Below are 12500 nucleotides of genomic sequence, written 5' to 3' on the forward strand. Positions count from 1 at the left end.
AATAATAATAAATAATAATGATGATGATGATGATGATGATGATGATGATGATGATGATGATGATGATGATGAGATGATGATGATAATAATAATAATAATCATAATAATAATAATGATGATGATGATGATATAATAATAATAATAATAATAATAATAATAATAATAATAATAATAATAATAATAATAATAATAATAATAATAATAATAATAATAATAATAATCTGGGTGGGGATCCTGACCTCCCATAGCGGGCAGGGAGGTACATATTGTGTCTTCTATCCCCTTATATCTGTTATCCAACATGCTTTCTGTCTTTGTCTCGGAATGAGATTACTTGGTTTTGTTGTGGCACTGGCCGGAATCCTAGCTGGGAGGGAAACAGTCAAATGCAGTTATTGTTTTGGGAGATGATATTTTTTTCCTTGTAAATCATCTCTCTGTAATGTATTATTTTTATTTTGAATGTATAATGTAAGCATTTGAGTGTATTCCTCTTTGTTGGATTTTGTGCTTGTGTCTGGATGAGACTTGTAGGTGATTTCAAACTAAGTACATTGGTGGTATGCTCTTGGAATCTACATCTGAGCCCTATTTGTTCTCAATTCCCCTTTGTCTTACTTTTTCTTGGGTGCTTTAATTGTAATTCTAGAACTTTTTACTATCCCATTTTCTTCCTTTTTACTGGCGCTGATATAACCTAAATGTGTTGCAAGCGCCGTAAAACCCTTAAAAACATAAAACAAAAACAATAATAATAATAATAATAATAATAATAATAATAATAATAATAATAATGATAATAATAATAATAATAATAATAATAATATATAATAATAATAATATAATAATAATAATAATAATAATAATAATAATAATAATAATAATAATAATAATCTGGCGTACTGTAATACACATCGCTCATCATAATCATTATCATTTTCACTTCGTCTCTATCTACACACACACACACACACACACACACACAGACACACACACACACACACACACACACACACACACACACACACCTCCCCTCATCACGTCATACAACGAATTATGTAAAACAGTTGTTCGTACCAAACGAACCTCGGGTAATTTTTTCACTCGCACCCTTCACAGTTCATTGGAGGGTTTTGGATCTGACTGTAAACCCGAAGTGTACTTATTTGCAGGTCCGATAACCCAACATACTCTCAAACCAACGCAAAATATTGCCCATTACAACAATGCTAAAAAAAAAAATCAAGCCCCTAATTGCGTTCGGTTATCGGACCTTCAAATATGTGCACCTGGTTTAAACCTTATGACACATCAGATTCATGAAATACAAAACTAAATAAATAAATACATAAATAAATAAATAAATACATAAATAAATAAATAAATAAATAAATAAATAAATAAATAAATAGATAAATAAATAAATAAATAAATAAATAAATAAATAAATAAATAAATAAATAAATAGATAAAATGAACAAGATTAAATTAACCCTTGTCTTATTATTGTCAACGGGGGTCTCGATAGCTCAGTTGGTAGAGCACTCGATTCACACGCAAAAGGACCTCGCTCGATCTCGGGTGAAGTTCCAGATTTCTTCTGACCCTCCTGTCCACCCAGCCAGCAGTGAATGGGTAGCTGGGTCTGTTAGATTTGCCGGAAAGTACTTTGCGGATAGACGAGCGTCCTATCCATGGGATAGCAAGCAATTGTTATTTTCTGTTTCACGCTATAGAAACTGGGATAAATTCCGGCTCCATAGACCGAATGGCTCTTAAGCACTACTTTGGTTGTTGTTGTTGTTATAGTTGTTGTTGTTGTTGTTGTTATTGTTGTTGTTGTTGTTATTGTTGTTGATATTGTTGTTGTCAACAACTCTCAAACCTGGTAACTCACGGAAGTCTTCAAGAAGGTCCCAGGTTTGAAAGTTTTTGCTAAGATGAGGGTCATTTAAATCGATCGATATTTGAAGGACGAGTTTTCTGGCCAACTTTCTAAATATGTGTTTTTTCCAGAACAAGACAGGATTGTAATTAAAATTTTAAAATTGAGCTTTATATAGCTAGATATGCTCAAAGCGCTTTACAAGGCGTCCCTGGTCAACAGCAACATTTAACATGTAGGACGGGACATGACGCCTGTAAGGCGATATTACAATTTTTCGGACAAAGACAACGCTATTAACGGCCAGGTACTCATTTTACACCTGAGTACGGTGAGAGAATGTGAGTAAAGAGTCTTTTCCAAAGACTCAACTATGCACCGAGCGCGAGGCTCGAACCCAGGACCTTCCGATCCGAAAGCGTGTGTATCATGTATATGAAAATTCCTTGGTCTATGGTAAATTCTAACTCGCCATGAAAGAGTTAACGTAGATTCAGGTCAACCAGTTCACTGTTCGTGAATCCTCGTGTGTAGCTGATGATTATGATCGCGAATCGACTAATTAAATTTATAGTGTTGATGCCATGCGTTTAGATAAAATGTTCACAAAAACATTCGCCAGCCAAATAAAACATACCAACACACAAAACAGTGTGTTACCTTTAACGTATATAGAAGGAACGAAATTGACATCACTCAGCTCTTTGTTATTGTTTTTCAGCCAGCCATTTTTATGAGTAGTTCACACTAAATTGTATCAATCAGACTAAACGTTCAAGGTTACACAGAGTTTTGTGTGTTTGCACGTTACAACCGGCTGGCGGATGTTGCCGTGTCCATTTTGGCTAATCGCATAGCATTAAAATAGTCTGGTTGAAATAAGTTAGTGAGAACTAATCACTGAGAGGAGGTCTAAAAATGATAACAAAGAGCTGAGTGACGTCAACTAAGTTCGTTCCTCCTATAACTAGACTTCAGACTCGCCTTGAAAGAGTAAATGTAGTTCAAGTTCACGCAGTTCGCGGTCCGTAAAATTTACGATTTAATCCTGGTGTGTTGATGATGATGATGATGATGATGATGATGATGATGATGATGATGATGATGATGATGATGATGATGATTATGATGATTCTGATTCTGGATAGACTCGCCTTACACACTGCACCAAACAAACCGAAAACCGCTCGCCTGCCTCTGATCAGCCATAAATATATTTCATGATTCATTAATTAGGCTAACATGAATAGGTTACTTTGGGATATAGTATGATAATTAGTGCGGTAAGTACTTATAACAAATTAGAGGGGGGCTGGGGGGGGGGGGGGGGGGGGGAGGCAGGCACTGGTGTAAAAATACTAGGAGAAAAATCTAGTTCGATTCCCAGTTGAAAATGTCTGATTTTTATAATTTTAAAGTTTTTTTTTTTTGTTTTTTTTGTTTTTTGTTTTGTTTTTTTTTTTGGGGGGGGGGGGGGGGGGCAGGCACTGGTGGAATATCTTATCTTACCGGAGTTCCGTCTCCCTACAGAAGTTGGTTGTCATGGACCGTCATTCGTCACGCTTAAGGGGCCATTACAGAGCAGTCGATTATATTTTTGCCAGTTAGTTGTTGCCTCCACATTTCCTATCCAGGACTTTCTTGGTTTGCCCCGTGCCTTTCTGCCAGCTACTTATTTATCCCTTAAGCACTGATTTTTTGGATGGTATTGTGTTTCCGAACATGTCCATGATAAGTCAGTTTTCTCATTTTAACGTCTGCCAACAGTTTTCTGGACCTTTGGCCCTGCATCACTAGGAACCAAAATGTTTGATTCCTTTCTGGTCCATTGTACTCTCAGAATTCTGCGGTAGCCTACATCCACATCTCAAAGACATCAATTTTTGATGTGTAAGATAAAGATCTGAATAAAAAGTGTGTATGAAACAGTGAACGACAAAGCAAGAAAAAAAAAATGCTAGTTCAATCCCAGTCGAAGATGTCTGGATTTTATTTTATTTATTTTATTTTATTTTTATTTTTTTATAATTTTTTTTTTGGGGGGGGGGGGGGGGGGGCGGGGAGTGGGGGGGGGGGGGGGGCGGGGAGTGGGGGGGGGGGGGGGGGGGAGGAGACACGGGTTGGCTAAAAACAATAACAAAGAGCCAGGTAACACCACTTTCCTTCCTGTTAGATATTTAGTATGCTTGAGGGACTCTCTTGAGAACGAATCACGCAACATGGGCATAGAGCAATATCCACTCAACGTACTCAAAGCGCTTTACAAGAGGTCGCTTGCAAAGAGCAATGCTTAATATGTAGGACAAGACATGAAGTCTGTTGAGCGAAATTACATTATTTCATTATTTTGGACAAAGACTACGCTGTTAATTAACGGCCCGGTACTCAGTTTATACCTGAGTACGGTGAGAGAATGTGAGTAAGTCTTTTTCCAAGGACTCAATAACTATGAGCCGCCCAGAGCGAGATTCGAACCCTAGACCTCTCGTCCAAGGGCAACTTTGAGGGTTTTTATGGCTCAGATGGTAAAGCACTGGCCCCAAAAGCAAATGGAGATGTATCAATCCTAAGTGCAATCGAGATTTTCGCTCTCAACTTCCCCCTACCCCTTCCCAACCCCCTTCTCTACCTTCCTATCAACTTAACAACATTGGATTAATAGCTGGCTTTGTTAGACATGGCCGAAAGTATCTTGCCACAGGCTAAAATCGTCCTCTTCAAAAGGGAAGCAAACAATCGGTCTCCTGTCTGTTTCTGTGCGGCTATGTGGTCTAGTGGTATGACACTCGCTTTCGGATCGGAAGGTCGTGGGTTCGAGCCTCGCGTTCGGCGCATAGTTGAGTCCTTGGAGAAGGCTCTTTATTCACATTCTCTCACCGCACTCAGGTGTAAAACCAGTACCTGGCCGTTAACAGCGTTGTCTTTGTCTAAACAAAAATTTGTAATATCGCTTAACAGGCGTCATGTCCCGTTCTAAATGTTACGTGTTGCTGTTGCCCAGGGACCCCTTGTAAAGCGCTTTGAGCACGTTTAGTGGATATTGCGCTATATAAAAGCTCAAGTTTTCTTTTTGTTTTTGTTTTTCTGCGCAAAACCACCTTTAAGTTCTCCCTATAAGGGCATGTGGAATTAAACTCCAGTTCCCTGGCCCCGATTGCTGTGTTCCGACTACTCGGTCTACTGTGTTATTTTTGTTATTTTGTTTTTGTTTGTTTTGCTTTTTGCTTTTGTTATACTTTTGTTGTTGTTTCTTATTTTTGATTTTTGTTTCGTCTTTTGTTTCCGCTTATTATGAGGGTTTTGTTAATGTTTTTGTTTTGTTTGATTGTTCTGTATATTATGTTTGTTTTGTCTGTATATTTTTTGTTTGTTCGATTGGTTTGTCTCGCTGTGTTTGTTTGGTTGTTTGATAGTTTGGTCAATCTGTCTGTCTGTGTTTGTTTGTTTGCCTGATTACTGTGTCTGTCTGGCTTTGCTTGTTTGATTGTTTTGTCTGTGTTTGTTTGTTTGTTTGACTGTTTTATCTGTCTGGCCTTATTTGTTTGTGGACGTGTCATTAATTCTACGACAACGAGTGCAAAAGCACACACACACACACACACACACACACACACACACACACATATACACAATGATCAATGCCATTCATTATTAGGCAACGAGTTTTCAGCCTCGTGTTCACACATCTCGTGTTGAAGCAATAGTAAATTATGGCATTGATCATTATGAACTTTCACACTCGCCGTCGTGGTAGAATTAATGAGACGTCCACAGTAATCTCTCAGTGTTGGCTTGATATTACTGACCTGTCTAGTACAACGAAAAATTCGTATTTTCGTAAGAAATACGAACTACGAAAAATTCGTATTTTCGTAAGAAATACGAACTACGAAAAAATCGTATTTTCGTAAGAAATTCGAACTACGAAAAATTCGTATTTTCGTAAGAAATACGAACTACGAAAAATTCGTATTTTCGTAAGAAATTCGAACTACGAAAAATTCGTATTTTCGTAAGAAATTCGAACTACGAAAAATTCGTATTTTAGTAAGAAATACCAACTACAAAAAATTCGTATATTCGTAAGAAATACGAACTACGAAAAATTCGTATTTTCGTAAGAAATACGAATTTTTGGCTCCAACTACAGAGCAGGATAGGTCTCTTTGACTCAATAATTTTGGTTGAAACGGAAGTTTGGCTCCTTAGAACCTATATTCAGGACTTTGGAGTATTTTTGGACGATGCTGAGGGCAAATCATTTATTTCTAATGCTATTTAAAGTGGATTTTTATTTATCTTTTTTCCATTGGAGACTACGAATTTTTGAAATTTCAAGTTGGCAGCTCTGTTATTATGATCCGACTTTGAGGTCGCCACCAGCAAGGAGGTAAATGACCGTTCTGGAAGTTCATTAGCTTTGCCTACAATAATAATATTGTAAATATTGCATTTGAGTCGGTGACTGTCCAAAACGTACCTTTGCCTACAATAATAATATTGTAAATACTGCATTTGAGTCGGTGACTGTCAAAAACGTACTTTTGCCTACAATAATAATATTGTCAATACTGCATTTGAGTCGGTGACTGTCCAAAACGTACCTTTGCCTACAATAATAATATTGTAAATACTGCATTTGAGTCGGTGCCTGTCCAAAACGTACCTTTGCCTACAATAATGATATTGTAAATACTGCATTTGAGTCGGTGACTGTCCAAAACGTACCTTTGCCTACAATAATAATATTGTATATATTGCATTTGAGAACGATGACTGTCCCAAACGTACTTTGGCCTACAATAATAATATTGTAAATACTGCATTTGAGTCGTTGACTGTCAAAAACGTACTTTTGCCTACAATAATAATATTGTAAATATTGCATTTGAGTAGGTGACTGTCAAAAACGTACTAAGTCCCATTTTCATCATTCGAAGAAAACCGCAATATTGTGTCATTTGTTTATAGTTCATTGACTAACCCCCCCCCCCCCCCCCAACAAACTTGAGCTTTTATATAGCGCAATATCCACTAAACGTACTCAAAGCGCTTTACAATTTACAAGGGGTCCCTGGCCAACAGCAACACGTAACATGTAGAACGAGTATATTGTTAGGCGATATTACAATTTTTCCCCCGCTGAACAGATTACCAAACATGGAACGTTTTGGGCTCAAACCCTTCTTCAGCCAATTATAAAAACATTAATACATCGCTTTAAATCCAGACAGTTGGTAAAGAAATAAATGTTTGATGCGCTCGGCGCATAGTTGAGTCCTTGGAAAAGGCTCTTTACTCACATTCTCTCACCGTACTCATGTGTAAAATGAGTACCTGGCCGTTAACAGCGTTATCTTTGTCCGAAAAATTGTAATATCGCCTAACAGGCGTCATATCCCGTCCTACATGTTAAATGTTGCTGTTGACCAGGGACCTCTTGTAATGCGCTTTGAGCACATTCAGTGGATATTGCGCTATATAAAGCTCAATTTTTATCCCATGCTTCGTACAAAGGCGGGAAAACGGTCCTTCTGGTCAGTCTGTATGGAACACCATTCCGCAGAGCATCCGAGAATCCAAATCATTGTCTGTTTTCAAGAAATCCTTGAACACATTTCTTTTTTGATGTCATGTACTTTCTAGATCTATATTGTTTTGTGTTGACGTAGCTTAAAGCGCCAAGAGCCTCGTTGTTGAGGACACCGTGCGCTCTACAGGGAATGAGATTAGCGGAAGAGTAGCGTCCCTTGATTGGACGTCACCTTACAGAGAGAACGTCAACATTGTTTTGCGCATGCCTCTCTCTCGTCCTCGCTTTCGGTGAAGTGTCTCCTGCCGCTTTCACCGGAAACGAGGACGAGAGACGCATGCGCCCAACCAACATGACGTTCTCTCTCTAATAACTTTTCCGCCGGTGACGTCTAATCAAGGGACGCTACTCTTCCGCTAATCTCATTCCCTATAAGAGTCTATTATTAATATTAATAATATTAATAATTAATATTAATATTAATAATACACTGAGTATTTTTGCAACCCCAAGTGCTCTATCTGGCAGCGCTGCTCAGTCGCAACACATGGTTACACTGCTCTCTGTTATTTTCTTTATTTCTTTCTTATTTCTTATTCGGATTATTATTTAATTTATTATTATTCTCTGGTGTTTGTTTCTATGGAGTCCAAAAGATAACTTGAGATTGTTAACTCGTTTTCAGAGAGGGGTCGATTTCAGTCATGTTATTGTTCATAAACAAACATCTATGTCTGTCCGAGCACGTGTGAAGGTGTGTCACAAATTCCACGTCATTGATTGGTCCAAAATCTACTGGTTAATAAGTTAAGTACAGAGGTATGTTATGTTCTATGATGTTCGCTGCCTTATGCTTACCTAAGTACTTTAACAATCAGAATGATGTCAAAAACGACTTTCCTCGAATGGCCAAAGAAACAAACCTTTTTTTTTTCACATTGGTCTTTTAAAAAAAAATTCCTAGATAGTCTATTTGAATTAAAATAGGATTCAATAGTCTGATGTCACGTCCGCCCAGCAACCAGCAGCTTGGTTCTAAACAAAGAAAATCGGTACTCTTTATTCTTCATGCTGGCTAAAACTTTTTCACGTGTAATGTGATCAGAATCTCTACAAGTCAAAACATGATCAGATTTATAATGTTTTTCTCCTCTGGATACACTTATATTATGCTCGTCGGAGGAGTACTTCATAAGGGCGGTGATGGAGATAACGACGTCCACCATTGTTCCGATAGTTTAGAAACAGTTACTATGCGTCATTACGTGGGAAGTGACGTCACGAGTTTTGAACCCTATTGTAATTAAAACAAGGTAGACCACAACAAGTGGTATCTTTAGAATCTTTCAGTTTTAAGAATCTCCTACAATTAGATATTGTTTGTATAGGGAACGGGAAATCGATTAGCAGGTAGAAAAAAAGAAAACCAACGATTTGTGACGTCAAAGCATCATGCCATTTTTTAATCAATTTACTGCCAAACTATGGAAAAACGCGTATTTAAAAATTTGGCCAGAAAACATCCTTCAAATTAAATATCGATCTATTTAAATGACCCTCGTCTGATAAATGGTATTTTTTTTTTAAATAGATAAAATTCCCTTTATTCATCCCATAGGGGAAATTTGTCTCTCTAGTCTATTCTAAGGGAAGACTGGAATAACCCTGGCGTCAGCCGCAGTGCAGCGCCGCAAATTGTGCTAGGGCGAGGTGACTTGCTCAAGGCCACACAACGCAGCGGCAGGTGATCGAACTTGGTACATTTCGGGTACGAAGGAAAGACCGTACCACTAAGCCACGTTATCCCCATCATCAATCTGGTCATGTTTTGACTTTTATACATTGTGATCACCAATTACATGTGAAAAAGTCTAGCCAGCATTTCTTGCAAAACCAATATGACATTCTCTCTCTAATAACTTCTCCGGCGACGTCCAAACAAGGGGCGCTACTCTTCCGCTAATCTCATTCCCTATAAGAGCGTTGATGGATGATCTTTATTGACGACCAGCATATAATATTTAGACTATAAAATAAGAGGCCATCATTCTGAATCAAGAATGTCAATTACCAAGGTATGTATCCAGTTCATTGGAAGAGTTGTTTTACACTTCCACTGAGATTGGAACCAGTTTGATGACATCATACTACTTTACTTCCCTATTTCCTCTGCTTAATCTGGTGGTCCATTCTGACAAAATACCAGGTGGACTCGATGGTTCACTCATACCAGATTTCAAGCAGTCAGTCAGTCACAAAACATTCACCCTAAACTCCACGTCCTGGGTGGGGTTCCTGACCTCCCATCATGGGCAGAGAGGCACTTACTGTGTCTTCTATACCCCTAAAGTGTTTTCGAACATTCTTTCTGTCTTTTGTCTTAGATTGGGATTACTTGGTTTTGTCCTGGACCTGGCCGGATACCCTTACTGGGAGGGGAAAAGTCCAATCTTTTGGGACATGATATTTCTTTTAATCTTGTAAATCATCTTTCTGTTATGAACTGTATTGTTTCGTTTACATATTACAATATATGATTAGTAAACATTGGAGTGTATTCCTCTTATTGGGGACCAGTGCTTGTGTCTGGATGAGATTTTTAGGTGATTTCAAACTAAGTACTTTGATAATGTGCTCTTGTATTCTTCATCTGTTTCCTATTTGAACCATTTCCCCTTTGTCTTACCTTTTCGTGTGTGTTTTAATTGTAATTCTATAACTTTTAACTATCCCAGTTTCTTCCTTTTTACAGGCGCTGATATGACCTTGGTGTGGTGATGTTTGGTCCGCTTAATGGTTCTTTGAATTTCAGTGGTGGTTCATTTCTATTTGGATCATTGTACAGTTCGCCTATGTATTCTACCCATCGGCTTTCTATATGTTGTTCTTCAAATAGCAGTTCCCCTTGTTTGTTTTGGATACAACTTCCTGCTGCTTTGCTTTTCCTTTTCCCTGATAGTTCTTTTATTCTTTGGTGAGCTTGTTGGGGGTTGGGTTTGTATTCTCTTTCGATTTCGCAGCATTTCCAGTCTAGATAGTTCTCGTGTGCCTCGATGCATTTGGATTTAATGTGGTTGTTCAATGTTTGGTATTCTGCAGACCCTCTGTTGCATTTTCGTCTTTCTTCAAATAGGTTTAGAATTTCATTTGTCATCCATTCCTTTTTGCTGTTTATTTGAGCTATTGGTAAATGCTTTTCTGCAGTTGCTTTGACACACTTTTGGAATATATCAAATTGTTTTTCACATTTTTCATTATCAGGTTCACTTTGGCTTTGTATCATGAGTGCATTTTCAAATTCTTCTCTCATTTTTGTTTGTATGCCATTGTCTTTGCATAACCTGTAATCCCTCTTTATTCTACCAGCTGTTCTCTGAATAGCTTTAAACTTTATCCTTATTGTACAAACAACTGGGACATGGTCACTGTCTACATCGGCGCCTGGGTAGGTTTTGCAATTTAATATGCCATTTCTGAATCTTGATGATACTGCTATAAAGTCTATCTGGTTCCTTGCTCTGTCCCCTGGTGATTGCCATGTCCAGGTTCTTCTTGGGTGTTGTTGAAACCAGGTGTTTGAAATCATTAATTTATTTGTTCTACACCAATCTGCCCAGATGTTTCCTCGTTCATTTCTGTCTCCGAGTCCATGTGGTCCGATTATGTCACCATCTCTGCCTCTGCCAATCTTAGCATTTAGGTCCCCCATTACCATAAGGACTTCTTGTGATTTACACATTTGTTTTGCTTTGTCTAGTGAATGGTAAAACTCTGTCATATCTGCATCTGTCGCCTCTTCTGTTGGTGCATAAACTTGAATAATATTGGTGTCAACTACAGGTCCTCTTAGCTTAACCAGCAAAACTCTGTCTGAGATTGCTACGTGCCCTTTGTAAAATTTGGTTGATTTTTGGTCTAAGATCATCCCTACTCCTTTTTGGAAAGAGGTTCCACCACTCCATATGATCTTATATGTCATGTTGTTTTCTTGTTTTGACATGGTTCCCTGCTCTTTCCATCTCATCTCTGCCAGGCCAAGAATATTTATTTGGAGCCGTTTCATTTCTTTCAGAATGTTGTTTAGTTTTCCTTTTTGGGCACAGGTCCTGACATTCCATGTCCCAATTTTGGTTTGGTCACATTTGTTAAATTTATTTCGCCTAGTAACTGGCTGACGGTTCGGTGTGACCTGACGAACATCACGCTCCCAACCGAGCGAGGCAGCAGTCTTCCGTGAAAACATGCTCCCCTTTACGCTGTCACCGTTTAACTTTTTGGACTTATTCATGCAGTTAACTCGGCAAAGTTACAAGAATGGTTTGCCATTGCCTATTCTTGTCGCCCTCTGCAGTTGGCCAGCTTGACCTGTTACCGTTCGACACCACGAGGAGGTTGCAGTAGGGCTTGATGATGATCTATCTTTGCAGACTTGGCATCATCCATTTGTCGAATCAAACATCACCAAAAGTGAAATTGAACATGCCATGGAACGAATGAGGGATGGTAAAGCAACAGGCCCTGATGAAATATCTGTAGAGGTATTAAAAAGCCTAGGAGATCTAGCAATTGATGAACTTCACATATTATTCAACAATATATACAATACTGGGAAAATTCCAGAAGATCTCTGTAACTCTATTTTCATAGCAATACCAAAGAAAGCAGGTGCAGTCAGATGCGAAAATTTTAGAACTATAAGTTTAATAAGCCACATCAACAAAATACTGTTGCGTATAATTATCAACAGGCTAAGGAATAAGATTAACCCCGAAATCGCAGAAGAACAATATGGATTCCAACCTGACAGAGGGACAAGGAACGCAATATACCTCCTCCGTGTTTTAAGTGAAAGAGCTATACAGGTTCAGACCCCACTATACCTCTGTTTTGTCGACTACAAAAAGCTTTTGATAGAGTACGCCACGAAGAAATACTAAAACAACTGCACTCCATTGGCGCTGATGAGAAAGACCTCAGACTCATGCAAACATTATACTACACCCAGCAGGCATCTATCAAAATCGGAAACTCTACAGGAAATTCCATTCCTATTAAGAAAGGAGTCCGTCAAGGGTGTGTTGC

General features: G+C 38.3%; 1 protein-coding gene across 1 annotated transcript in view; it reads right to left on the reverse strand.

Moving 5' to 3' along the window:
* LOC144969874 (ski oncogene-like) overlaps positions 1-12500 on the reverse strand; it is a 178856-nt gene that overhangs the window by 104771 nt on the left and 61585 nt on the right. The window lies entirely within an intron of this gene.

Source organism: Berghia stephanieae, chromosome 4, assembly GCF_034508935.2.
Source record: "Berghia stephanieae isolate SIO BIC M18660-M18661 chromosome 4, UCSD_Bste_1.3, whole genome shotgun sequence".
NCBI lineage: Eukaryota > Metazoa > Mollusca > Gastropoda > Nudibranchia > Aeolidiidae > Berghia > Berghia stephanieae.